At 37.9% G+C, this 27,079-nt stretch overlaps 1 protein-coding gene across 1 annotated transcript in view; it reads left to right on the top strand.

Moving 5' to 3' along the window:
- The window catches only part of Pitslre (cyclin dependent kinase 11B pitslre), a 233,911-nt gene extending 208,571 nt beyond the window's left edge, over nucleotides 1-25,340 (top strand). Inside the window, exon 18 of the mRNA XM_090389610.1 lies at nucleotides 25,203-25,340. The gene's annotated coding sequence lies outside the window, so the exon portion shown is untranslated. The remainder of the gene's footprint in view (nucleotides 1-25,202) is intronic.
- Nucleotides 25,341-27,079: the final 1,739 nt, after the last annotated feature.

The raw sequence follows: 27,079 nt of genomic DNA, 5'->3' as shown, positions 1-27,079 counted from the left end.
CTCTCTTAATATAATTGGATAGATCCCAGGCACCCTTTTTATGTTAAGCTTAAATAATTTCTCTTCCACCTTCTTTTCCTTATCACAAAATATATAGCCTGTTAGATTTTGATGAACTTCTGGCATTTCCCCTCCCTAAAGAACTCTCATGTATGAAGCAAAATACCTATTCAGTTTATCAGCAACCTGAGCAGAATCATCAACAGTTTAACCATTGACATCAAGGCACCTCCATAGCCAGGTGAGCAGGAGCAGCAGTGTGTAGCACCCGCTTCTTGATTAAACCAGGGTTCGAGCCCGTGACCACCAAATACGGAGGATGCAGAAAGGTCAGGGAATGACCACTGCATATCCCTGGAGCAATATGGCCTTAGCTGCTAATGCTCCTAAAAAAAAAAAAAACCAAATAACATTGACATCAAGTGGACCAATCTGTTTCAACCTTCTTCTGCTGTAAAGATAAGGAAAGAAGTCTTTGCTGCTTTTCTTGGCATTCTTTTCCAGATACTTGTAATCTTGATTCCAGACTAGTTTATATCTACCATAGGCTTCTGTGTTACCTGATAATTTATATGCACCCCCCCCCCATTGTTCATCTTTGCCACAAATTTCATCTGACATCCATTTAGGTCTAAGCTCTGAACAATATTCCTTATTTGGTATGAAAAGCCTAGTGGTTTCTATGATTAGTTCCTTGAAAGCTTCCCATTTAGAATTGCCATTGGTAACTTCACCACTTGGTCCCACTGCATGGAACTTAAAAACTGTCTGTGACCATTGTGGTCTAATGCAGTGGTGTCCAACCTTTTCCCGTATGGGGGCCGTATTCAAAGCTAGATTTGTTTCATGGAACGCACAGAGTGATTCGAGTAAAATTGTGTCACATTTTCCATATTTTGTTACACGTAAAAGGAAGTTTCTATTTTCATGTTACTATTTTTTCTTTTCAGGCTATGTATAAAAAATGCAAATTCCCAGCACTTTTATGTGCAACAAATCCATGTCAGTGATTTATTTTTTAGATTTTGTTAAAATTATAAAAATATGACTTTTTTTTTTTTTTTTTAAATACTTCACTTTTTTGTTTTAAAAAAAATACTTTACTTTTGCTTTTAAATGCTCACTTTAGAAAATTTACAACCTGAAAAGGATCACTGTTTTTCAATATTAAGGTGAATAGATAAATATAATGATAAACATAAAATTTAAATACTCAAATTTTATTAATTTAGACAAGGGGGCTTTGTCCCCTTGCTTACTTTGCTCACCCCTCTTGCGCATCTTTTTCTATGTAAAAGACACACCTGTCGAAATGTACTGGTCAGCGTACTGGTCAGGAAATGACCTATGTAATTATTTACCTGTGCATTTGTAGTGAGTGGCATTCTCAAGGTCAAATAAATATCACGGTAAAACTAGAATGGTGTACTCTCTTCAACATGGCAGCAAGCAAAACAATGGGAAAGCAGTGATTGACAAATTGTGACTCCCATATTTCAACAAATGGAGGCAGATGCCACTGCTTTCCATGCCCACTGTCCTTCTTGATTGATATGTCTATGATATTTTTCCCCACATTTGCCGCTGTTTTTAAATCGGGAACTCTTTTTCCCATTTTAGAACTGGGATGGAGGGATAAATACCCTACCTAAGCTAAGCTCCCCTCCCCTCCTCGACAACGCAAAACAATCAGAAAAGAGAGGTACCTGTCAGTGTATTCTGGACTTCAGCAAATATCACTATGTAATTATTTACCTGCATTTACATAGGTCACTTAGGAAAAGGCATTTTGCTTTGAGTTCCATAATACTGAGCAATATTTACAGTTGATATAACCACATTCATAGCGTGTTGGAGATCCAATACTTTTCCACAGAGAGCTTCTTGATGCACAATGCAGAGAATTCCAATCTGAGGTTCAGCTCCAATATCTATCATTTTCTTGGTTATTCTACCCATAAGCCCAATGTTTTCACCAATCATATTTTTTGCACCACCAGTTGTGACTCCTACCAGGTTTTTGATATTTACTGCTAACTTTTCAATAGATTGGCAAAAATTTTCAAAAAGATTTTCACCTGCAGTTCCGTGCATACTCTGTAGATCCACTAAATCTTCAACTGGTACAAAATTATGATCAATTCCACGTATGAAGATAAGCAAATGAATATAAAACACCATTATGCCTGGCATTTGTGAATTATGAAAAGGCATTTAACTCCATACAGCATAAGGCAATGTTTTTGGCACTGGAAAGACAAGGCATATATACCCCATATATTATGATTTTGAAAAAAAAATATATGAGAACAGTAGGAAATTTAAAATCGAGAAAGGAGTTTGACAAGGAGACACAATATCTCCAAAGCTGTTTACTGCTGCCCTTGAGGAAGCTTTCAGAAGATTAGACTGGTCACAGAAAGGAGTCGATGTGAGTGGAGAGTACCTAAACCATTTACGGAAATAACAGAATGGTACTCGAGGAGCTAGAAGAAAACCTGGAAGACAATGGCGGTGATGAATAGATGAAATTCATGAGTTTGTGGGTAGTAAATGGATGGCCATTACAAAACAGAAGGAACTGGAAAGTTGCTGGAGATGCCTTCATCCTGCAGTGGATTGAAAATGGCTGATTATGATCATTTTATTTCACAGTTATTCATTTAGTTCAGTAGTTCTTCATCAGCAAAGTAGGTGAAATAGCATTGTTTTTGTTACATATCACATTATGAATGCCTTTTTAAGTTGCCGTGATATTTCGCTATATTGAATAAGCAATGCTTTGCCAATAGAGAAGACTAATGTTACTTATTCTTGATGCATACAACCGCCCAGGCAGCACTGTTTCAAAGCTTGTTGGCTTCTCAGTGGTGGGCGGATAGGTACCCCGGTGATACAGTGAGTGACAACCCAGTTATGGAGTTATACTTCAGGTCCTTCCCAAAACTAGCTGATGTACAATAACTGTTAATTAATGATTAAAAATCTGAAGTTTTTTTTATCCTCATAAGTATGCTCAAACTTTGGAGAAGTTGGAATTATATATGTACAAAAAGGTCAGGTTCTGTATGACTGCTGCCAGTTAAAAAAAAATGTAGCAGCAAAGCTAGGTAAACTGTTAGCCATAATTATGAGAGCATCCTTGGACTGAAGGATGGCCCTACAGATTGGAAAAGTGCAAATATCCCTCCTATTCAGAAAGTTGATATAAAGGCTAAAGTGAGTACACAGATCTTTATTTTACTAATCAAAATCATACAGATCTATATGCATGACTTCTGTGCCAGGAAAAATAATGGAGTCAGTGGTTAAAAAAAGTAATGCAGGATCATCTTAACAGGATGCAGTTATATGGTAATCATGCTCCAGATTTGTGAAGGGAAGTTCCTGTCCAACCAGTCTTATTAACTACTCTAAGATAGTCGTGAAGGAACTGAAGGCAAAAAAAATAATTTTAACATTATGTACTTAGATTTCAGTAAAGCTTTTGATATAGTTTCATGTGGATGACTGCTGTGCAGATCGGAGCAGTGTGGCCTCAAGGAAAGATCCTGCTATGGATGAAGAGATAGTTCAGTGGCCACTGTTCCTCATAGACTGTTGTTAAGAAATGGTGTCCTTTGGGGTTCTTCGTTGGGGTGCCCCTTACTGTTGTTAATATTTATCAATATTATTAGACGTCTCTGTAGCCAGGTGGGCAGGAGCAGCAGTGCGTAGCACACGGTTCTTGATTAGACCAGAGTTTGAGCCTGTGACCACCAAATATGGAAGATGCGGAAAGGTCAGGGAATGACCACCGCTTATCCCCGGAGCAATATGGCCTTAGTTGCTAATGCTCCTAAAAACTGGCCATATCAAGTTTAATTGTTGTAATTATGAAATGATCCTTGGATTAATAAAATATACAGGGTGATTCACTACCAGTGCGACAAACTTGCAGGAGGTGTAGGGGGCACAAAGACGAATCATAATCACATAGCATTGCAGGGTCTGAAATGCTTCGTCATGCAGTAGAGGTCGTTGAACGGGAGGTCGCATGAACAGTGATCCCGCTGGAAGTCAGCATTTGCAAACCGTTTCTGTTGAAGAAACCAAGTAGCAAAATTCCGCTGGAGTGGATAATCCGCAGGCTCCAATGATTGGACGCATTGCAGATGGTATGAACTCATTTGGTTTATTGACAGTATCCTCCATACAGCGGATTGGGAAATACCCAATCGTTGGCCTATCACTCGAGTACTCGTACTCGGATTGCCTTCTGCAAGACATAGGACATTCTCCTCGTTGTCTGATGTCCTCGTCGTTCGCTCTCGATTCATGGTGCCTCTCATGAAACAACCAGTCTCACGTAACCTTATGTGCACACGTGCGAAAATCGTATGATGAGGAGCACGCCTGTGCGGGAAACGTTCCTGGTACAAGCGCAGAGCGTCGTGCCCGTTACAGTCCACAGCTCCATATGCGAGGTGCATGTCGGCCAGTTCAACGTTTGAATACTCATCCATCCTACTGCCTCAGGAACCGGTTCGCAAATGCTGACTTCCAGCGGGATCGCTGTTCATGCGACCTCCCGTTCAAAGTCCTCTACCACATGACGAAGACATTTCGGACCCTGCAATGATATGTGATTCCGATTCGTCTTTGTCCCCCCTACACCTCCTGCAAGTTTGTCGCACTGGTAGTGAATCACCCTGTATACAATATTTTATTATATGTATTTAAGCTTTTACTCGTACTGTATAATATCAATACAGCATTGTTGTTGTCACATGATAAAACAGCTGGGGTTTTTTTTAAACGCCACTTGACAATTTGACCATACAGGCTCCAGCCACGGCTAAAGATATCACTGCATGCACCTAATGTACCTTCTGACCAATGCAAGAGAATTTTAGGCAACATTTTGCAGGGAAAAAAAAGTATCTTATGGTCTGGAAAATACAGTAATTAAAATTGTTAACTAAGAGCAAACTTTGCAAACCGTCTGGAATAAGAACATGGCAGATGAGATGTGGTCCATGCAGAGTTTTCAGTAACAGTTAAAACTACCATGATGTTGAACAACAGGAATTGAATTGGTGAGATGAGGCCTATAACCTCAAGTTCACAAGCAGTTCCTGTGTCAGTCATAACAAACTTGGTATAAAATTGAGATTTACCATTGATTATTGGTGCATCCTAACTACTGAGTGAGAGCAGTTTTTAAACGTGCTAAGTAAAATTTTTCATTGCATAAAAATTATTGGTGTTATCTTCTGTTTAATATTAGTAATTCAGTTATTTGTGTGTATTTGATAAAGTAAGTGAATTGTTTCTTACTTGGCCTTGGAAATTTCTCAGATAAATCTGAGTAGGAGAGAATTCTGCTACCATTGTTCATTGGTCATTGCATCTTCAATAGAATAATGATATAAATAATGTTTAATATGCTTTTACATAATTTTATTAAGTCTGTAAAGTGTAAATTCAGAACAATATGAATGTGATTTAATAACATAACTGTATACAGGTAGGCCCCGATTTATGCTGGAGTTATGTTCCACCTACTCATGGTCATTAGCTGAAGTGGCTTAAATCATGGAAGAATTATAATGTATTTAAATAAGATAGGTTCCTTCACTACGAAAATTGAATCATAAGAGTTAATATAAGTGTTTTTTTATATTAAATATTTGTGGTTATTTTATAATTATGAGATATAAAAAGTTAACTTAGTACTTCGTTCCTGTAGAGCCATCTTTGGTGTATGTAGTAACACCACTGTCTGCCCTCCCTCCCATATTAGTGTTCTTTGGCAGTGGCGTAATGGGGTGCTGTTAATGGGATGGGCCTGATGGAGGGTCGACCAGTTCTGCAGGTTCTTTGGCCTTAGAAAAGAACTGTAGCAATGACATCTGGTGAGCCTTTCTCTCTTCTGACATATTGTGGTAGGGCTTCAATATGTTAGTAACAGCTCTTTGGATGAAAGAGCTGCATTCCCAGTTTCGGTCATTATCACATAGAGTTTCACAGCCTGTTTGTATTTGTGCCAAAGCTGATTGAAGTGTCTTTGTGGTAAGGGTTCTAATTGGCACAATCAACCCCTCTTTCTCCTCAGAATCCTATTTAGCCAGTTGTGCAGCCAGCTCCTCCTTTGAAAGAGACTCACCGTGGCTTTGCAGCAACTCACTGACATCATCATTGTCAACCTTGTCGAAGCCAACATCCTCAGCCATCCTAGTGACATCTTCAGCTACTGCTGAAACTGGCTTAAACTCAAGAAAGTAAGACACTGCATTAGGCCACAATTTCCTATAAATGCCATTCATTTATGATCAGAACACTTCTTTCCAGGCTTCAGCAATGTTACTTATGGCCCTAAGGATGTTGTAGGACTTCCAGTAGTCCCTCACAATCACTGAGTTAGATGCCTGCATTGCCTCGACAATCCCTTTGAAGGTTGTACATAAATATTTTGCCTTGAAGCTCACAATAATGCCCTGATCCATTGGGTGCAACAGTGAGGTGGATTTGGGTGTCAAATAAACAACCTTCACATTCAGAATGTTGTTAGGGATCTCTTCAAGGTTGGCTGGATGTCCTGGAGCATTGCCGAGAACTAGAACATTTTTGGGCAGGTTGTTTGCTGCACAAAATTGGGCCACCTCTGGACAAAAGTATGAAGTTTACCCTTCACTAAAGTGGTCTGGGTCACCCATGCCTTCTTATTAGAGTGCCAGAAAACAGAAGTCGAGTGTTCACAATGTCCGTAATAACACGTGGATTCTCTGAATGGTACACCAACATCGGCTTTAACTTAAAAAAGTTCCTGATCTTTTTCCAGGGACAGACCTCTTCACAGGCTATTTATGTTCTACCAGGCACCTTCCAGTACAGCCCCATTTCATCAACATTAATTAAAGACCAAGGCTAGGGTGTAGCAACCTTCATCAATTAATTTTTGGAACATGGGATGATATTCCTCAGCACCTGCAATGTTGGCGATAGCCACCTCACCAGTAATTTTTGCATTATGAATTCTGGTCCAGTTTTTGAACTGGGGAACATCACCCCTGCTATCCAGAAATGATTCAGTCCTTCCCAATTCCTAATTAATTTCATTAAACAAGCTCCTAGCCTTATCCATAACCACTGCATGTGTTACAGGAATGTTATTTTAGTTCATATCATCTATCCACAGCACTAATAACGTCTCCATCTTCTCCATTGCCTTACTCCTTGAATAAGTTTTTCTAGAAACTCTTATATTAACATTTCCTGTAGGTGGTGACTGCTTGATCTTCTCGGCATTATTCATAATGGTCATAACAGTAGAAGGTGCTAAAATAAAATCTTGCACATCTCCAAACCTCGCTCACCAGATTTCATGTGATGAATAATGTCCATTTTCACTTCAAATGTTAGATTTGTGGCTTTTTTAACATGTGCAGGCACAGATTCACAACTATGGTTGCATAATTTATTATTAGAAGACATGGTTGCACAATTTATTTAAAATAATAAAGCACTAATGAACACAGGAAATTATTAAAATTTAAGGCACAACTCACAACACGTGCACACTGGCGGACGAGGAGAAAGCAACTGACGTTGACACTAGCACCACCTAGGTATCCACTTCCCATGCTGTGTTTATGCTTGTGTTTTCATATTTTCTTTATATATATATATATACAGGGTTGTTAAAATTAAAGTATCCCTATGTAGAGGGCTCTGGAGCGAGTTCTAAGACTCATGCTGAAGAGAAATTTGGACAACAGGTATATTTACGTGCCATACAGTGACAAATTTTTGTAACTAATTTTTTTTCCCAATAAATTGCAAGCGTATTCTTTATGAATGCGCTTGCCATTTATTGGGAAAAAAAATTGGTTACAAAATTTGTCGCTGTATGGCATGTAACTATCTTAGTTACGATTATGCAGATAACTTACGTTATCTGCATAATCGTAAATTACTGCCACAGTGCCACTACTCAGCTCTACTATACTGTATAAAAGTAAAGCAGTCTCTTCAAAATAATACAGTAGATGTTTGCCTGCACCACAGCAGCAATGCTAACAACAACATTGCAGGAAAAGGCACTATTAGTGAAGCTGCACTATCAGAACAGCAACAATGCAGCTACTTCTATCAGAGAATTCCGCCATCAGATGCGCATTAGGCGTGGACCTATGACTGTTTGTGCTGTCTGCGAAATGATTGCGAAATTTCAAGTGACAGGACATCTTAGTGTTCAACCAGGTAGATGCCGAAAACGAGTGGACTCCTCTCGTGTTGAAGATGTGGCTATGGCTGTCGTGGATTTATTAAGCCAATCTCCATATGGTAGTGCAAGTGTGACAGCTGTTTCTTGTGAAGTGGACATGCTGTATTCCACTGTAAGGCTAGTAATGTGTCTGGTGTTGCAGTACTGTCCTTACAAGATGCACATGCTAAAGCATGGTGATGCAGATATTTGTTTCACTTACACACTTCAGTTTCTGGCATGAATAACATTGGATATCACATGGCCATGGAATATCCTTTGGAGTGAAGTTCCCTTCTACCTAAATGGACAAGTGAATACGCACAACAGAAAATCCACGAGTTAACCAAGAGGTCTCATTGCATTCTCCAAAAGTGACAGTGTGATTTACAGCAACATTCACAATTGGGCCATATTTTTTTGAACAGGTAACACTGATTGGACCCCGCACCTGTTCCGTCACTGGAAAGCGATATTATGAAATGTTGGCAAATTTCACAATACCAGAGCTGCAACAAGTGGGTGCCTTCAGGATACCATATTCATGCGAGATGGTGTGCCACTCCACATCCACCGTTGTGTCCAAAGATTGCTAAGGCAACACTGTACAGATGAACGGGTCATCAACCGTTGTTTCCAGACATCTTGGCCATCCTGATCACCGGATCTCTCCCCATGCGACCTCTGGTTGTGTGGTTTTTTTGAAGGACCTGGTGTATTGGGAAGGATGTCAAACTCTGGCAGATCTGAAGGACAGCATTAGATGTCATGTGCTGGCTATTCCACTTGACATGTTACGTTCTGCTGTAGAAAATGCTGTTCTTCAAATGGAAATGTTGTTGACCAAAATGGAGGACACATTGAACAATTGTAGTGCTGTTCAAGTAACTTGCATTGCCACAGCGCCATACAGTGACAAATTTTGTTACTATTTTTTTTTTTTTTTCCAATAAATGGTGAGCACATTCTTTATAGTTCCTGTTATTCGAATTTCTCTTCAGTACGAGCCTTAGAACTCGCTCCAGAGCCCTCTACATAGGGATATTTAATTTTAGCAACCCTGTATGTGTGTGTGTGTGTATATATATATATATATATATATAAATTTAAGTGAGAATAATGATAAAAATGAAAATAAATAAAAATGCCAGCAGCATGGCAAAACAGAAGAGCGAAAATTGTGAAATTATACATAACGATCAACCCAACAGGGAGGGAAGAGAAAAAATTATTGTAGCAGAAACTCTCAAAGATAATTTAGAAAGTCTAAATTCAAAGATAATAAAATATAATCAATAAATTTTGAATAGCCAATTAAATGAAATTTAACTGCGCCCCTCTGACGGGCACCAGGTCCAAATTTATATGAAATATCACGAACAGAGATGTGAACAACTACAATAAAATAAAATAAAATAAAACAGAAATAGACTGGCCATTATGCCCCATCTCAACAGAGGACCACAAGGCCAATTATGGTCAGGGAATCGCTGCATTTCGATCGCCAGACAAATTGCCGCAAAGGCGAATCAATCATAAAATCAGCACCCCTATCCGATCCCCAGATCGAAGTTGAGTGCTTGTATCTGTCCTATTTTTAATTTTTGCTGCATCGGGACCACCGCTATTCAAGTCCTCTGCATTGGCGGTTCGATCTGGGGATTGAAATGCAGCGAGATTCTCTGACCATTATTGGCCTTGTGGTCCTCTGTTGAGATGGGGCATGATGGTCAGTCTATTTCTGTTTTTATTTTATTTTATTATAGTTATTCACATCTCTGTTCATGATATTTCACATAAATTTGGACCTGGTACCCATCAGAGGGGGGCGCCGTTAAATTTCATTTAATTGGCTATTCAAAATTTATTGATTATATTTTATTGTCTTTGTATTTAGACTTTCTAAATTATCTTCGAGAGTTTCTGCTACAATAATTTTATTCTCTTCCCTCCCTGTTGGTTTGATCGTTAAGTATAATTTCACAATTTTCACTCTTCTGTTTTGCCATGCTGCTGGCATTTTTATTTATTTTTATTTTAATCATTATTCTCACTTAAATTTATATCTCAAGCGTCATGTAGAGGAAAATGCTCTTTGCTGCCTCTGATGCATGCTTTACCCCTTTTTGTTTAATGTAAGATTCAATTTTCAATTATTTCAAACATTATTCAAATATAAGTGTCTATGTATATATATACAATAACCCCCGCTATTCGCGGGGGTTACGTTCCTGAGAAATGCCGCGAATACTGAGTTATGGCTCCCATAGTAATAAAGGGGTTCCGTTCCAAAGTATGAAATATATAAGAAAAATTAGTCTAAAATTTTGTCTATGTAAGTATTATATGTACCTTCATAATATGACTATGTACATAGACAGTACATAGTGAAATGCAAGCATTTTCATTTCATCGAAATGAAAATAAGAAACAATTTAATATTACATGTAATATTTATTAGAAATTTCAAACCAGCGCCTTTGCTAGCTAAAAAACTTATCCCGCCAGTGCTATCAACAGTTTCGCTAAAGTGTTGATAAAGGAGTTTTGCCTTTTCAGAATAATGAGGGAACTTAACGGAATTTTATTTTGAGTTCAGTCTTCTATCCACAGATTTAAAGCTTTTTCCATTTTTTCTAATTTAACATCACGAATTACAGAGCAAATTTTTGAAGTAGTTAGCGCATTTTCACGGACACTATGGCAGATTTTTTTCTTCCGATTTCTTGATTGATTGTACCGTTGACTCATTGATTTTATAATGTTTTACCACTGAGGAGACAATTTCACCATTAGAAATTTTATCTAATAACTCAATTTTATTCGCTAATGTCATCACCTTTTATATTTTCACATTTCTCTTGTTATTCGTAGCCATATTTTTGTAGGGGTTAGGAAGAACTTGTCCACAATAAAGTCACTTTCTTCCATTAAACACTCGAAAAAGTCTGTTTTACACTGCATAACAGTAGATTTTTCACTTTTGTAAGCATATCAATTTATAAATTGATAAATTTATTCAATTTATAAGCATATAAATTAAAAGCAAACAACGAAACCTTCCATGACAAGCACATAACACACACTGAACAAGGATTGGCGGGAAACATCCATGCTGGGATTTTGTCACCCCCCCTCCCCCACCCACTGAGCACTGTTTTCACCGGGAAAGATAATTTTAGCCACGCTCATGTTTTTTATGGCAGAAAATGTTCACGGCACTTTAAAATTCACATTTTTTTTTTTTTTTTTTTTTTTGCTTTCATTTTATATTAAATCAGCGACTGCGAATACGCGAAACCGCGAATAGCGGGGGTTTACCGTATATGTGTACAGCTAGGCCTCTCATAACGCGAGTTCGATTAACGCGATATTCAGTTAACGCTATTTGAAAAATTATACCACTTTTCACTTTACACGATGCAAATTTCTAGTTAACGCGATTTTTTTTTTTTATGCGATAGTTGAAAAAGATTTGAATCGCGCTTTAAGCTTACCGCGAGTCGTACGGTCAATAAACAGACGTTTGCCTGCTGCCCGCCTCGGTGTGTTCCATCAACCATCGGAAGAAGACGTGTTTGTCTCCTGCTAATAAAGTCAATGCAGACTTGCATTTAAAAATTCAAATTTTTAAATGAGCCAAATGAAAATGTTACCGCGAAGGAGATAACGGTAAAAGAATTAGATGAAATCTTTCGTATCGCGTAGAACCTCAAACAAAAGGTTTGATGTTCTCTGCGATATTTATTTTGCCAGGGAAGATTGTTGTCGGCTATCGGAAATTGATTGATGAAAAGAGAAAGTCAACACTGTTCAAATATTTCCGCAACAGTCATTTCTTCATTGTGTATTTTATGTCAGAGGTCCCCAAAGTTTCTCGGTTCACGGCGCCTTTAATGTCTCAGTAATTTTTTCAAGGCGCACCCAGACCAAAAGAAATACCTAACAGTTTCGTTTAGCAGTTAGGTCCAAACAACTTAATAAGAAATGCTGAAACTGTGAACTACCTCGAGCTAGTAGTTCGCGCGGTGTCCGACAGATGTCGAGTATCGCTGTGTTTCCTTCGAAAATTTAAAATATTCCGCGGCACACAGTTTAAGAACCGCTGTTTTATGCAATAAACATTTAATTCCATAATTATTTTCATTATCTTTTACATTATATACAGTTAAAAAGTTATTTAAAAGGTATTTTTAAAATTCTTTATGGACATTCCAGAAGGTCAAGGAGCAATTATAATTTTTCCTATTGGTTATGATATTCGATTGATGCTCTCGTGGGACGAATTAATCGCATTAATCGAGGCCCGCCTGTATATATATATATATATATATATATATATATATATATTTTTTTTTTTTTTTTTTCCATTATTATTTTAAAAGGGTGTTAATCTGAGGACGGCGTAAAATGAAGTGTCATGAATTCAGGCCTACCTGTAATATAATTCACAACATAAGTTTCTCTGTGAATGTACTGTTGCATAACCTGGGAATACTGTAGTGTTATTATTGTACTTACATGGCTTAGTTTACTGTGGCTTTTTTTTTTTTTTTTTTTTTAAATTTAAATTTAAGCCAAAATCATGAATCAGACTAGCAGCAGCAGCAAAGGACTTAAAGTAATAGGACTGTTTTGATTCTGGATTAGGTGAGGGACTGCCACAGGCAGTTCTCCTCTTGAATCATGGTTTTATAAAGTGCATTATTTGTTTATCTGTTGCAAGTTTTTGAAGCTATTTGTAGAAGCATATAATACAGCCAATGGGGAATGCCATATGTGTTTTTTTGCAGAGTGTGAGGAAATTAAGTGCAAATTCAGCGTTTTGATATGCAGATACGAACAACAAGAACAGTGGTGACACTCTCAAAAGAATTAGAATGAGGGACTCCAATGCAGCTGTTTAACTCACTGCTAGAGCTTATACTCCTGTGTCATACAACATGGTGGATCCCAAAGGAAAAAAGCTCTGATCCCTCAGGAAATAGTTATATACCAGAATATATTTGCCAATGGCAAAAGTTGATGTTATAAAACAGTTTTTTTTTAAAGGCACAAAAGGTGCTGTTGTACATTTATTTTAATTACTAACGATATTAGGAATATGAGATATAAATATTTACATAACAGGCATAGGGCAATGTTGAGAAAATTCTGCGAGTTAGGATTAAATTTGAAAATTCCTGGAATTTTTCTCAAGCATGACAGGAGGGAGTACACAATGAGTGCCTTGTCATTCAGCTCAAGAGAGATTGTGCAGGGCTTGTGGAGGTTTCTTAGTGTGGTCTGTGCTTGTGAACAGGAAAGACTGTTTTTGTAGGGATGGAATACACTTACACAGAAGAGATGCAAGAATATTTTCTGATGCCATCAAGGTAATGTTAGATGTGTCAGAAAAACTACTAGTTGTAAGGAGAGAATACATGAAATAATAGTTTAATGGCAGCCACAAGCAGAGGCAAAATTGATTCTTGCACTGCTTCTATTGGGACATGCAGCCTGGAAAACAGGGGATTATAAGTCCTTCTGGGGGGAGCTTGTGAGACAACCAAATATATGGGTTGTTTTAGGATTAGTAAGGGCAAAAAATTATACACCAATGCTAGGAGTATAATAAATAAATTTGAAGTATTGGTAAAAACATCAAATTCAGGTGAAAGCCCATAAGTTATATTTGGTTTTTCATCCTGTATAATATAAAATTTGCCTCATGAACGCACTAATAGACATAATGCACACAGGGCAATATGGTCTGTTATCAAATGTGGGCATTAGCAGTGGCATATGGTGCAGGAAAGAAGCTTATACAACGTCAGCAAGGGAAAAAAATTCCAATTTTCCCTATTCATTCACTCCAAAAGTTTCTCGAGTTCTTCCTTGAATTTATTTAAGTTATCAACTTCCACAACAACAAATAGAAGTTTGTTCCAGCAATCAACCACTCACTGGCTAAAGGCAAATTTCCATACATCTATTCGACAACTATCTTCCCTCAATTTTAATTCATGCCCCCTCAAGTGTATAATCTGAGCTAAGCGAAGAAGCTCATCAGCATTGAAGTCGCTTAAACCATTCAAAATCAGATCACCTCGCAGGTGCTTAGTCTCTAAACACTACAATTTCTGCATCCTTCCTAAAATGAGGCCTCCAAACCTGTATGCTGGTTGGTTGTTGGTTGTTTAAGGATTTTATGATGCATCAGCATCTAAGGCTATAATGCACCAAGTCAACACTGTATGCAGTCAAGTGGCCTGACCGTTGCTGTGCACAAGGAGATGATCACCTCCTTATCCCTGTTAGCAAAGTTCCTGTATATCATTGACAAGATCCCATGATCTGCTTTGGCAGCCTGTCTGCACTGTTTTCAAAACTTTATATCTGACTTACACAATTACCCCAAGGTCTTTTTCATTCTCCACTAACCTGGGTGTTGGTACATCACTCTGGGGTTCTGCTACTCATATGCACTACTTTGCATTCCTTAACATTAAACTTAATTTGCCATTTCTCAGCCCATTTTTCCAAACGTTTCTAGATCCTGCTGCAGTAGCATGCTGTCATTAACAACCCTACCAACCTTTGTGTCATCTGTAAACTTGGATATATACGTTCATTTCTCTCATTGATAAATACAGAAAACAGCACTGGGCCCAACACTGAAACCTGAGGGACTCTGCTAATAATATTAGTCCATGACGAGCAGCAGTGTTCATTTATTACCTCTCTGTCTTCTCCCACACAACTTTTATCCATAGGAGCAACTTGCCTTTAATGCCATATTGCTCCAATTTGTACAGCAGTCTTTCATGTGTAAGAGTATCAAAAGCTTTCATGAAATCCAAGTATATGATATCAAAATTATTTTTTCCATCCAGTTCCTTTCTGACCACATCGTAGTATCCAATCAAATTGGTCAGACAAGAACCCCTTAACAAATCTATGCTGTGACTTCAGTATAATGGCATTCCTTTCTAGATGGTCCAGCATTTCTTCTTTAATCATTAATCATAAACAAATTCAAATTTGAATTTGAGAGTGTTTGCAATTCTACCCAGACACAATAGGAGGGAGTATATGATAAGAGCCTTGTCGATCAATTTGGCGCTGGAGAGATGGCGCAAGGCTCAAGGGGTAGAATTTTTCTCAGCCTGGTCTGTGCTTGTTAACATTAGAGACTGCTTCTACAGGGATGGGATACACTTAAACAGAAAGGGTACAAGAATATTTGCTGATACTATCGAGGCAGTTGGATGGGTTGGAAAACTGCTAGCTTGGTGGGGGGGGGAATCCATGGACTAATAGTCGCTGGCAGAGGTGAAAGTGATTCTTGCACTACTTCTATTGGAATGAGCAGCAGCCTGGAAAACAACATGCAGGGGATTTCAGAGACTGCTGGGAGTCATTGCGGTACAAGGAAACACATGGGTTGTGTTAGGGTAGCTAAGAATAGGGACAGGTGCATGTATACTTGCTTGTACACCAATGCTAGGAGTTTGGTAAATGAATTTGAGGTGTTGGTCAAAACATCAAAGGCAGATATTGTTGGAATATCAGAGATGTGGGGTCACACAGATATAAGGAATGCAGAACCGGAATTTGAGGAGTACAATGTGTACAGGAAGGATAGACAGGATAGGAAGGGAGGAGGGGTTATGCTATTAGTTATTAAACACAAAATCCAAAGAAGTGCAGCCAGTTGACATTGCTGGACAGTGCAGTGTCGATTCAGTTTGGTGTGACATAAGCATTGGGAAATCAAAATTGAGAGTAGGAGTGTGTTAGAGGCCTAATGACTCTGATCAGTATAATAAGAAACTGTACAGGGAAATAGAGTGGAGCAGTAAATCAGAGAGTCTTATAATGGGAGATTTTAATTTCCCAAATATTGACTGGAATTTGTGGGTTGATCACTCACAAACTAGCAAGGCTTTTGCGGATTTTTTTTTGGATGATTGTTTTCTACATCAGCATGTTCGGGAGGCAACTAGAGGGAGTAATACTCTTGATCTGATTATCAGTAGTGATTCTTCATGCATTAAGAATCTGTAGATAAAGGAACCACTAGGTGGCAGTGATCACAGTGTGCTGAAGTGGGATTTACTGAGAGGTAAATACGACCAAGAATAAAAAAGGGAAGGGTCTTTCCTTTCGTAAAGGCGACTACAGAGGTCTGAGACAGTACTTAAATTCTATACGGTGGGACCAACTGATGATGTTAGAAACAGCAAATTTAAAATGGGAAGCATTCAAAGAATTAATCTTGGAAGCTACTAGGCTTTTCATACCAACTAAGAAATATTGTTCAAAATTTAGGCCTAAATGGATGTCAGATGAACTAATTAGACATGTGGCAGAGAAGAAAAATGCTTGGGATACATATGAATTAATGGGTAACATGGAAGCTTATGATAGATATAAGCTGGTCTGTAACCAAGTCACAAATGAGGTTAGGCAGATTATGAGAAATTTTTGGCAAAGGATGCAAAGAAAAACAGCAAAGAGTTCTTTACGTATGTAAACTCTAGAAGGAAGGGGATGAATCAGATTAGTCCACTGGATATCCAGCACACGCTTCTTGATTAGACCGGGGAAGCCCATCACCACCAAATACGGAGGATGCGGAAAGGTCAGGGAATGACCACCACACATCCCGAAGCAATATGGCCTTAGTTGCTAATGCTCCTAAAAACCATATAACAACAACAACCACCACTGGATATCGATGGTTCAACTGTTGATGATCCTGCTCAGGTGGCTAACAAACTAAATGAGTAATTTGCATCTACATTCACACATGAGGAGTTACTCAGGGAAGGGAATGCCAGAGGTGAACTAAACTCTAGCAGTGAGCTAGATGATTTTGTAATAACTGAGAGGAAAGTGGAGGAGAAATTGTTGAAGATAAACATAAGAAAGGCACCTGGTGTGTATGGGATCTATCCGGTTATATTAAAGGAGGCAGCAAAGGAAGTAAGCAAACCCTTAGCCATAATTATGAGAACTTCCTTGAATTCAGGGGAGGTACCCATAGACTGGAGACACAGCATGGGTTTGTTAAGTGGACGTCTTGTCTGACCAATTTGATTGGATACTATGATGTGGTCACAAAGCAACTGGATGCAGGGAATAACTTTGATACAATATATTTGGATCGTATAAAGGCTTTTGATACTGTTGCACATAGAAGACTGCTGAACAAACTGGGACAGTGCAGAATTGGAGGCAAATTGCTGCTATGGATAAAGGGATGGTTGAGTAGGAGAAAACAGAGAATGGTATTCAATGGACACTGCTCTTTGTGGACTAATGTAATTAGTGGAGTCCCTCAGGGTTCAATGTTGGGTCTATTGTTGTTTTCTGTATTTATAAATGTTATTGATGATGGTATATCAGGCTTATACCAAGTTTGCAGATGATATGAAGGTTGGCAGGGTTTTTAATGACACTGATGACAGTACGCTGCTGCAACAGGATCTAGAAAAGTTGAGCAGATGGGCTGAGAGGTGGCAAATGAAGTTTAACATTGACAAATGTAAAGTATACTACCTATGGGAAGCTGTAATCCCAGAACAAGACTGTGGTACTACAGTGGTAAAGAATGAAAAGGACCTGGGGGTAATTGTGCAGGTAGATATGAAGTTTTCTGAGCAGTGCAGACAGTCTGCAAGAGTAGTTCATGGTGTCTTGTCAATGATATACAGGAATTTTTCTAACTTGGATAAGGAGGTGATTATCCCCTTGTATAAGGCAATGGTCGGACTACACCTTGAGTACTGTATACAGGTCTGGAGGCCTCATTTTGAGAAGGATGTAGAGCTGTTGGAAAGAGTACAGAGAAGGGCAACAAGATTAGTGAATGGAACAAAGGTTTGCTCTTACAAAGAAAGGCTTAAGTTTTGCAAATTACAGTGTCTGGAGACTAGGCACCGGCGAGGTGATCTGATTGAGGTGTATAAAGTCTTGAATGGTTTGAGCATACCCAATGCTGATGGGATTCTTCCTTTTGCTCAGAATAATCACCCCAGAGGGCATAAATCTGAATTGAGGAAAGACGGTTGTAGGATAGATGTACGGAAGTTTGCTTTTAGCCAGCGATTGGTGGATCATAATGATTGGTGGAACGGACTTCCATCTTTTGTTGTGGAAGTTGATAGCCTAAATAAATTTAAGGCTGAGCTGGACAGGTATTTGGAATGAATGAAGGGGTGAAATCAGAGCTGCTTTTTTTTTTTTTTTTTTTTGCTGATGTTGCATAAGCTTGCTTTCTTGCATCGTACGCCTCTACTAATGCCAATAGTGCTTAACACTTTTTTTCTCTATAACTGTTAAGTTTCTCTCTTTTACTCTCAAGTTATGTGTGTTTTACATTAACAATACTTACCAAAGCAGTTTAATTTTTTAATGACAAACAGTGTAATACACTGCTTGAAGAAATTAACAGAACAGAATGTTTTTCATGAACATTTTATTCTGAACGGTGTCACTGAATGCAAATATTTGATATGATAGGCATCCTGGAATTCAAATTCCAGGTATCTAATATAAATTGATCTACCACCTTACAGAGCCACACATTATTCACATTATTCATGCCTATAAAAACACGGGTTGCAACCACATCACTTCATTCCCATTTTTTGGTTTGATTGGTGGGACCACCACTTCTCCAGTATTCAGACTGGCAAGTCATTGTTGTTCAAATGATTCTTTGAGGTGCCAAGCCGTTAGATGACTTGAAGCCGGGCCGTCACAGGTGGAGGTGGCACATTGGCTTAATGGGCCATATGGTGTCATCTCGGCACTATGACAACAGTTCAGGAGACAGGAACACTATAAGAAAAGCTGGCCAAGGTCACCTGAGGGCAACGTCAACCAGAACAGACTTATCTGGCTCAAACAGCAAGGTGGAACCCTACAATATCCTGTCATTAACTGTCTCTTGAGGTTGCTGAGGTGAAAACATTTCCAACTGGACTGTGTTAAGAAGGCTCAATTCAAATGGACTCTACGCAAGGAAGCTAATTTGTATTCCATTAACACCAAATGAATTGAAATTGGTGCCATGAACATGTGACTTGGAGTACTGACAAATGGGGTGCAGTTCTGTTCTCATGTGGTAACATCCCTCCAACATCGGAGAAGGGGACACTTAGTGGCGGTGGTGTTCTTGTGTAGGGTGGAATAATGATCAGCAGATGCATTCCTCTTCGTGTTTTTGATAGGGATACCATAACTGCGCAGAAGTACTGAGAACAGATTCTTGAACCCTTATGTGCAACTTTTTTAGGGGTGCGGTTGGCCCAGATCTTTTCATGCACAATGCCACTGCACATAGGACTCAAGTGGTGGAAGAATATCTTGAAACTGAAGATATCCAAATACTGCCATGGCCAGCATGATCATCAGACTTAAATCTGATTGAATATGTGTGGGATGCCAAAGGGCATCACATTGCACGCCGACATCCAACTCCTCAGTCACTTCATGAGGTAAGGTCTGTGCTCATGGGAGAATAGGATTTGTTGCAACAGAATCGTATAGACACCTGTGTATCAAACATGGTTCGCCACTGTCAGGCTCGTTTAGCCATTGGAGAAGGATTATACACTGTGCTAATGTTACGTGACCATATTTTTTAGCATCTTGTATATATTTCTGTAATGTGACCTTTTTTTAGTAGTGCTTATACAATTCCTATAAATGTTCTTTATACCTGTCCAAAGTTTTTTGCTGTCTCCTCATTTCATCATTCTGTGGTACACCACCATACCAAATTTTGTCATGCTTCATTGCAAGCTGCAGATCTATATGATTATGAAATTCCATTCAGTACTTTTGATAATATTAGAGGGATTAAAGATAATAGCAGATTTAAAATGTTAATATTCTATACTACAACAATCACAACATGTATTTGTTAAGGATAAATCTTGTCTGACCAATATGATTAGCTACTATGATGCAATAACAAAGGAGCTGGATGCAAAAAATAATTTTGACAACATACTTCGATTTCATTAAAGCTTTTGATTCTGTTCCATGTGAAATACTGCTGTACAAATTGTAGTTTTGTTATATTAGGGACAAGTTACTGCTATGGATAAAGGGATAGTTGAGCAGCAGAAGACAGAGGGTAGTTGTTAATGGGCACTGCTATACTTGGAATATTTTTAGTGGAGTCCCTTGTAATTCAGTACCGGGCTCTCCTTACTGTTTCCTGTATTTATTAACAATATTGTTGAAAACATACAAAGGTTGCAAGGTGGTTAATAACAAGAATTAAAGCATACTACTAGAACAAGACCTAGAAAAATTAGGCAGATGGGCTGAGAACTGACATTGAGGTTTAACATTGATAAATGCAAAGTTCTGCATATGGCTCACAGTAATCCCAGAATAATATTCCAATTGAGTGGTACCACATTCAAGATAGTAGAGAATGAAGAAGACCTAAGAGTAATTAATTATATAAGCTGCTGGGACAGCTCATGGGAGCTCAGTAATTTTGCCAGCAGGAACAAGGAAATTGTTTATGGCTTTGAATGTATTGAGTAAACTAATGGTAACAGCATCCTCACTTTTTCTCAGTAATGTACATAAGAGGATATATATTTAAATTGAATAAGGATGGTTGCAGAGTAGTTGTATGAAAATTTGCTTTCAGCCAGAGCAGTTGTTGGAACAAACTTCCATCTGGTGTCGGTCATTGCAAGAAACTTTGATGATATATCACTTAATGATGGGGAATACTGCTATAAAATGAAGGGAAGAAATTTTCTTAGTGTGGTGGAAGTGTTTGATGACAATAAGATAGTATTTCTTACTTGACAGGAGTGCAAATCTCTATGATAAGCAAAAATCTTGTGGATGCTGAAAAGCAATGAAAACTGGAATGTAAGGTGATATATCTGTTGTACAATATGGTTTGCTGAGGAATTGTGCAAGAGGGGGTGTAAACAAAAATTTGGCAGAATTCTCAGACTTCACTATAAAATTCTTGAATCTTATGGAGAGTAACTGCTCCTATAGTTATAAGAGACATAAATATGCAACTCTTTAATACTAGGTCAAGGGTAGAAACCAGTCTTTGATTATAGAAATAACCAGTTGCTATTATCTCTGAGAATGTTTCATTAAGAAATCGAGAAGAAAATCATGTAATTTTTTGTAGAAACATTGCAAATTTGAAGCTGATTCTTAGAATAAGGAGGATACAGGAAAAACCTATTCCATACATTGGTCACCAAAGTCTTAATGATGCCTCATCACAAATTGATAAAGAGCACCTGAAGGAACTACTGACCAGTTGCACCATCAGTATTCTTCTTTCTCAGAAGAGATATTGGCAATAAAGTAAGCAGTGACAGGAGTGCTGCTTGATATTAAGGTCACCTGTAGGAGCTAATTTTTCTGAAAATCAAATAAGTTATTCTGATCTATCTTCTGCTCACCAGCTCTGTGGATTTACTGCAGTGCATTCAGGGTTCCAGAATATTTGTTAAACTAGATAACCAGAATGGTCAGTGCTCAATGGTCATTGGTGTCTATACCGACCTCCCTCAGCTTCAGTCAACAGTTTCCTTGTAACTCTTGACAATATTCTATCTCACTTCACAAGCAAATCCCTTAGTCTTCTGCTGATGGGAGACTTTAATATTAACATACTTCAAAGTTCTTCCTCTCAAGTGCAAGACCTCCTAGATGTCATTTCTTCCAATGGTTTTTCTCTTCTGACTGACGGAATTATCCCGACTAGAATGGGAGAGTCCCACAATTCCCTTCTTGACTTCGCAATTGGGGAATGCTCACTAACCTATGCAGTACTGGATGCAACCATTTCTGATCATCGTCCCATCTTAATGGTAATTGAAAATGAAGAAATTGTGGAAGAGATCATGCACACTCATAGATCTGTGACTCCAGGCTCTCTCAATCAGCTCTGTTATGATCTCCAGCAGTCTTCGTGGGATGGAGTGGCTGCTACAGATGATCCTGAAATTGCGACGAACTTCTTCTTTGAGCATATCCTAAATAGTTACGAAAAATGCGCGTCATACATCAGGATCCCAGGGAATAAAAAGACCACTAGGCCAAGATGGAAATTATGCCCATTTATGTCAAACAAAATTTGTAACATGCTAAAGAAAAGGGACAAACTTGCAAGAATTGCTAGAGAAACAGGAAAGGAGGAGGATAAAAACAAATACACAACGTACAGAAACAAAGTCACCGACAGTATTAGGTCGGAGAAAAGGAAATATTATAGTTCCCAACTTAAAGGCGTCATTACAAGCAAGGAAAAGTGGGCAGTCTTGGACAAGCTACTACCTGGAAGAAAAACGAAACCACAGAGCTACGTTGGAGATGTAGTTGAGAACGAGGTACTCATTTCGGATGACCAGGAAAAAGCCGCAGCATTCCGTAATCACTTTATCTCAGGCGTGAATAACCTTTTTAAAGACGAAGTTGACTCTAGAGATAATGCAACGAAAGAATCTGTCAAGCACTCAATGAGGAGCTCTTTTTTCCTCGCTCCGCTCTCAGATCAAGAGATTTTAGAAGCAGGACATCAATTAAAAGAAAAGGGAGCCCCTGGCTTTGATGAAATATCTCCTGCTCTGCTGAAAAAGGTCCTTAACTCAATTCTAACACCACTGAAGTATATTTACAATCTTTCCGTTCAATCTGGTAAATTCCCGTCTCAATTCAAAAAAGCAGTCATTGTTCCTGTTCCTAAGGGGAAAAATTGTAACTCTATCAACAATTTTCGTCCAATAGCTCTACTCTCAGTTTTTGCTAAATTATTCAAAAAAATTCTTCACGGCAGACTCATGAGCTTCCTGGAAGTCAATCAGCTTATCCATCAACAACAGTACGCTTATCGTTCAAAAAGATCCACTGACCTGGCAATTGTTGACTTCTGTTCCAGGATCACGGACTGTCTTGAAAAGGGTCACTATGCAATAGCACTGTTTCTAGACCTATCAAAAGCTTTTGACTGCATAAATCATAATATCCTACTCAACAAGCTCAACAATCTTGGCTTGAGAGGAAAAATTAACCTTCTCCTTGAAGACTACCTTAGTGATAGGCCATTTGTCGTTAAAACAAACCAGTCTTTTTCAGACATTTCTTATTTCTCTAGGGGAGTATCTCAAGGCTCACTTCTCGGACCGATCCTATTTGTTCTTTACATTAATGAATTTCTCTCTCATCTTCCATCTTCCCACCTAGTAGCGTATGCCGATGACATTTCCATTCTAATCACTGATAAAGACCCTAACCAACTTCAATGCAAGATCTCTGCCCTGCTCTCTGAAATGCATAGTTGGCTTCAAAAGAATCAGCTGATACTAAACCCAGAAAAATCCAAATATATGGTGTTTAGGACGAAAAATAAACCATTGAATATTGATTTCGAAATAACATACAAAGGAAAACAACTGGAAAGGGTGAATGATACCAAGTTTCTAGGAATCTGGCTAGATGACAAGCTGAGTTGGGATAAACAAATGATCACCTTACGAAAGAAAACTTCGTCACTAGCAGGAATACTTGCCCGAGCCTCTGCCTGGGTACCTCCTTCCCTTCTCAGACTAGTATTCCTTTCCTTAATACAGCCTCACTTCACATATGGAATCATCTCATGGGGTACGACCAGTCAATATAACCTTACGAGAATCAATTCAATTGTCAATCGATGTGTTCGTTCAATTTTGGGCCTTCCCTGGAATGCATCGGTGACTTCGAGATATAAGGAAGCGAGACTCTTAAGCATCTACCAACTGATACAAAAAGCTGAAGCGGTCTTTGTCTACAATGCTTTGAAAACACCAAACTTTCCTCCTCTCTTCAGATCCTTTTTTATAACAATAGAAGAAGAAGGAATAAGATATAATTTAAGAAATGAAGCGAACCTGAAGGTTCTGCTTTTCAGAAAAGCCATAGGCCAGAAAAATATAAAATACAGAGGCGCAAAAACCTGGAATAATCTTCCTGAAAACATCAAAAATGCCATTTCACTAAACAAGTTCAAGAAGCTCCTGACTGAACACATCACCAGGGGGGTCTGATCTAAATCACCTTCCACTCAACTCCTGAACTTTCCACAATGCATACCAGTTTGGAAATTGTGTAAACAAGTTGAAGGAATAGCTGTCATAAATTGTAACATTCTATGCAATTATTTCATAATTTTTCTTTCATACTTGCTATTGTAAAAGTACTCACAATGTAATTATAAGTATGTACTGTTGTTAACCACGCGACATGTGTGGTTGGTTTACGTAGTCTCGGTAATGGAATGTAGAAACATGTCCGATTCATGATGTATCTGTTTTTATTGTTATCTTTTTCAAAGGGAACACCCCCTAAAAAAAGCCTCTGGCTTATGTGTTCTCCCTCCCTTCTTTCTGTTATCTCCCAACAATTGTAACAAAAAATAGGGATAAATAAATTATCAAATTATCAAAAAATTATCAAGTGTGTTTTGAGTAAATTAGTAGAAGGGCTATTATATTACAGCTGAGAAAGAAAACAATAGCACATATTGGGGGAGGGATTTAAAGTCTAGAGTTTAAAAAATGAAAGGATGAGAAATGAAATGAAAGAAAAGAGTTTAAAGGATGAAAATGCCACCCCTACTCACCGACTGCACAAACCTTTTTTAAAGAAACATATTTTATGTATGTAGTTTAAGCATCTAATATTCCTATCTATAAAATGTATATTGAATTCATGGTAAAGTTTATACCATACCATCATTACTATGGAAAAATCAGTTTCAACTTATATTGCTTTTTCTGGAACATAATCTGCCATAACTGAAAGACAACATGAATATCATGTGATGCTTCTGTGGTTGGTAAGCTGTGTATGTGTGTTTAGTCTTAACAAAGTGCTTTATCAGATTTGTTTAGATTAAGATCTTGGTTTTTTTTTTTTTTTTTCCTAGGACACCCAAAACAGACTTGCAGAGCTGGACAACTGTATATATAATCTTCAATGTATTGCTGCATGAGCATATAATTGTAAGATATGTAATATAAGTAAATAACCAATAATATGGAATAAATTTTTATTGATGTGTGTACTCTTCCTCATTTATTTGTAATTACTAAATTATTCTCACAGATTAAAACTTTCCTCTTTTGAATGTTTTTAAATGTAATTAGAGCATTTTTTTTTTAAATAATCAGTAAATACATATTTTTTCTTAATGATCATTAAATACCAGTATGGATAGCAGTGTTAGTAAAATTAATTTATAGATTTATTGCTATTGTCAGGAATGTGTCAATAAAACATGATAATGTAGTATACAGCATAGTACTACAGTAATAAGGATTATAAAAAAAAAAAAGATTTAGTGTTTTGTATTAATGGAAATGAAATGTTTCCCAGTTATAGAAATGAGAGAACCTGCTATATATGTTGATTGCTCACTGTTCTCATCTTGCTGGTACATATTCCAGCAGCTGGTTTTTTTTTTTTTTTCCAGAAAAAAAAAAAACACTGAATTCAGACGAGTGCAGTGTAAACCTGGCACTCGTCTGAATCCAGTCTTTATAAATGCCCAATTTAGTTTTCAACAAATTTTTTCTGATAAATTTTGACCTTTGCATTATTAGCAGTAGCTGATGATTGATCTCTCTGAAGCCTTCAAAAAAAAACACACACACAACACAGTGAAGTTGGGACTACCTACACGGTAAGCTAAAATCAATTACTCAGTTACAAAATGCACATCAACAAAAACTAAGCTGAAAACAGCATTGGTGAGCAATTGTTGGCTACAAAGCCCTGTGCACTTAAGAGCAGTTTTATAAAGAACACTTCAGTAAACTTCAGCTAATTAGAACCCCTGGGTGGATACTCCATTTTCAATAACACCAATTGGCAGGATGGTGTATGGACTGCATATTTTTGTAAGATGCAAGAAATAGTGCAGTTGGTCCAACATTCAGTCATTTTCTCATTAATTATAATATTAGTTAAGATTGATTTAAATCAATGAACGCCCCTTTGAAGGCCAAGTATTGTGAATTGCAGTTAATTGGAAAACAATGTTTTATGTTTTTTTTTAATGTGACTTCTCAGGTTCTTAAACAGCTTCTAATAGAACTTCTCCCAAGATGTTTTTAGTGAATGGGTGCTATGTAAAGCTATTTAAACTCAATTTGACATTGAGTTTATTGCACAAGGGCTGTAAGCTATCTCAGAGTGCAAACCAACAAACAAAATATTTTGTATGATGGGCTCCTGTGATAAGTATAAACCATAAAAGTAGTGATAGGTGGAAAAAGATTTTTACAAGAACTTTGACTGGAGGTGACGTAATTTTTTGTGGATATGAAGTACAATAATTAAGCTGTTTTATTCAAAATGTTACAAAGTTAATAGAAAAAATCGCAGTACAAACACGTAAACTGTTTGGCAGTTTTTGAGAGGTCACCGTTTCATGTTGTTAGGTCTGCAGAGTGGTTTAAAATAATAGTTCAGGTTAGAAATTAATTTCTATTGATTAAGATAACTTAAGTTACTGAGATTATTGGGATACTTATATAGGGAGAATGTGAAAATATGGTGGGGATGCAGTGAAAAAATGGGATAACCTACAGTTGATTATTAACTATACACCAATGAGCCAAAACATTATGACCACCTACCTAATATGGTGTTCCTCCACGTGCAGCCAAATCAGCTCGTACCCGGCAAGGCATGGATGCTGCAAGATTCTAAATGTGTCTTGTGGTATCTGGTACCAGCACGTAATCAGCAGATCGTTTAACTCCTGTAAGGTCCATGGTTGAGACGCCACAGATCTGAGTT

This window comes from Mastigoproctus giganteus, chromosome 2 (assembly GCF_048544385.1).
Source record: "Mastigoproctus giganteus isolate SK-2022 chromosome 2, ASM4854438v1, whole genome shotgun sequence".
NCBI classification, from domain to species: Eukaryota; Metazoa; Arthropoda; class Arachnida; order Uropygi; family Thelyphonidae; genus Mastigoproctus; species Mastigoproctus giganteus.
This window is presented reverse-complemented; position numbering and strand designations above follow the sequence as displayed.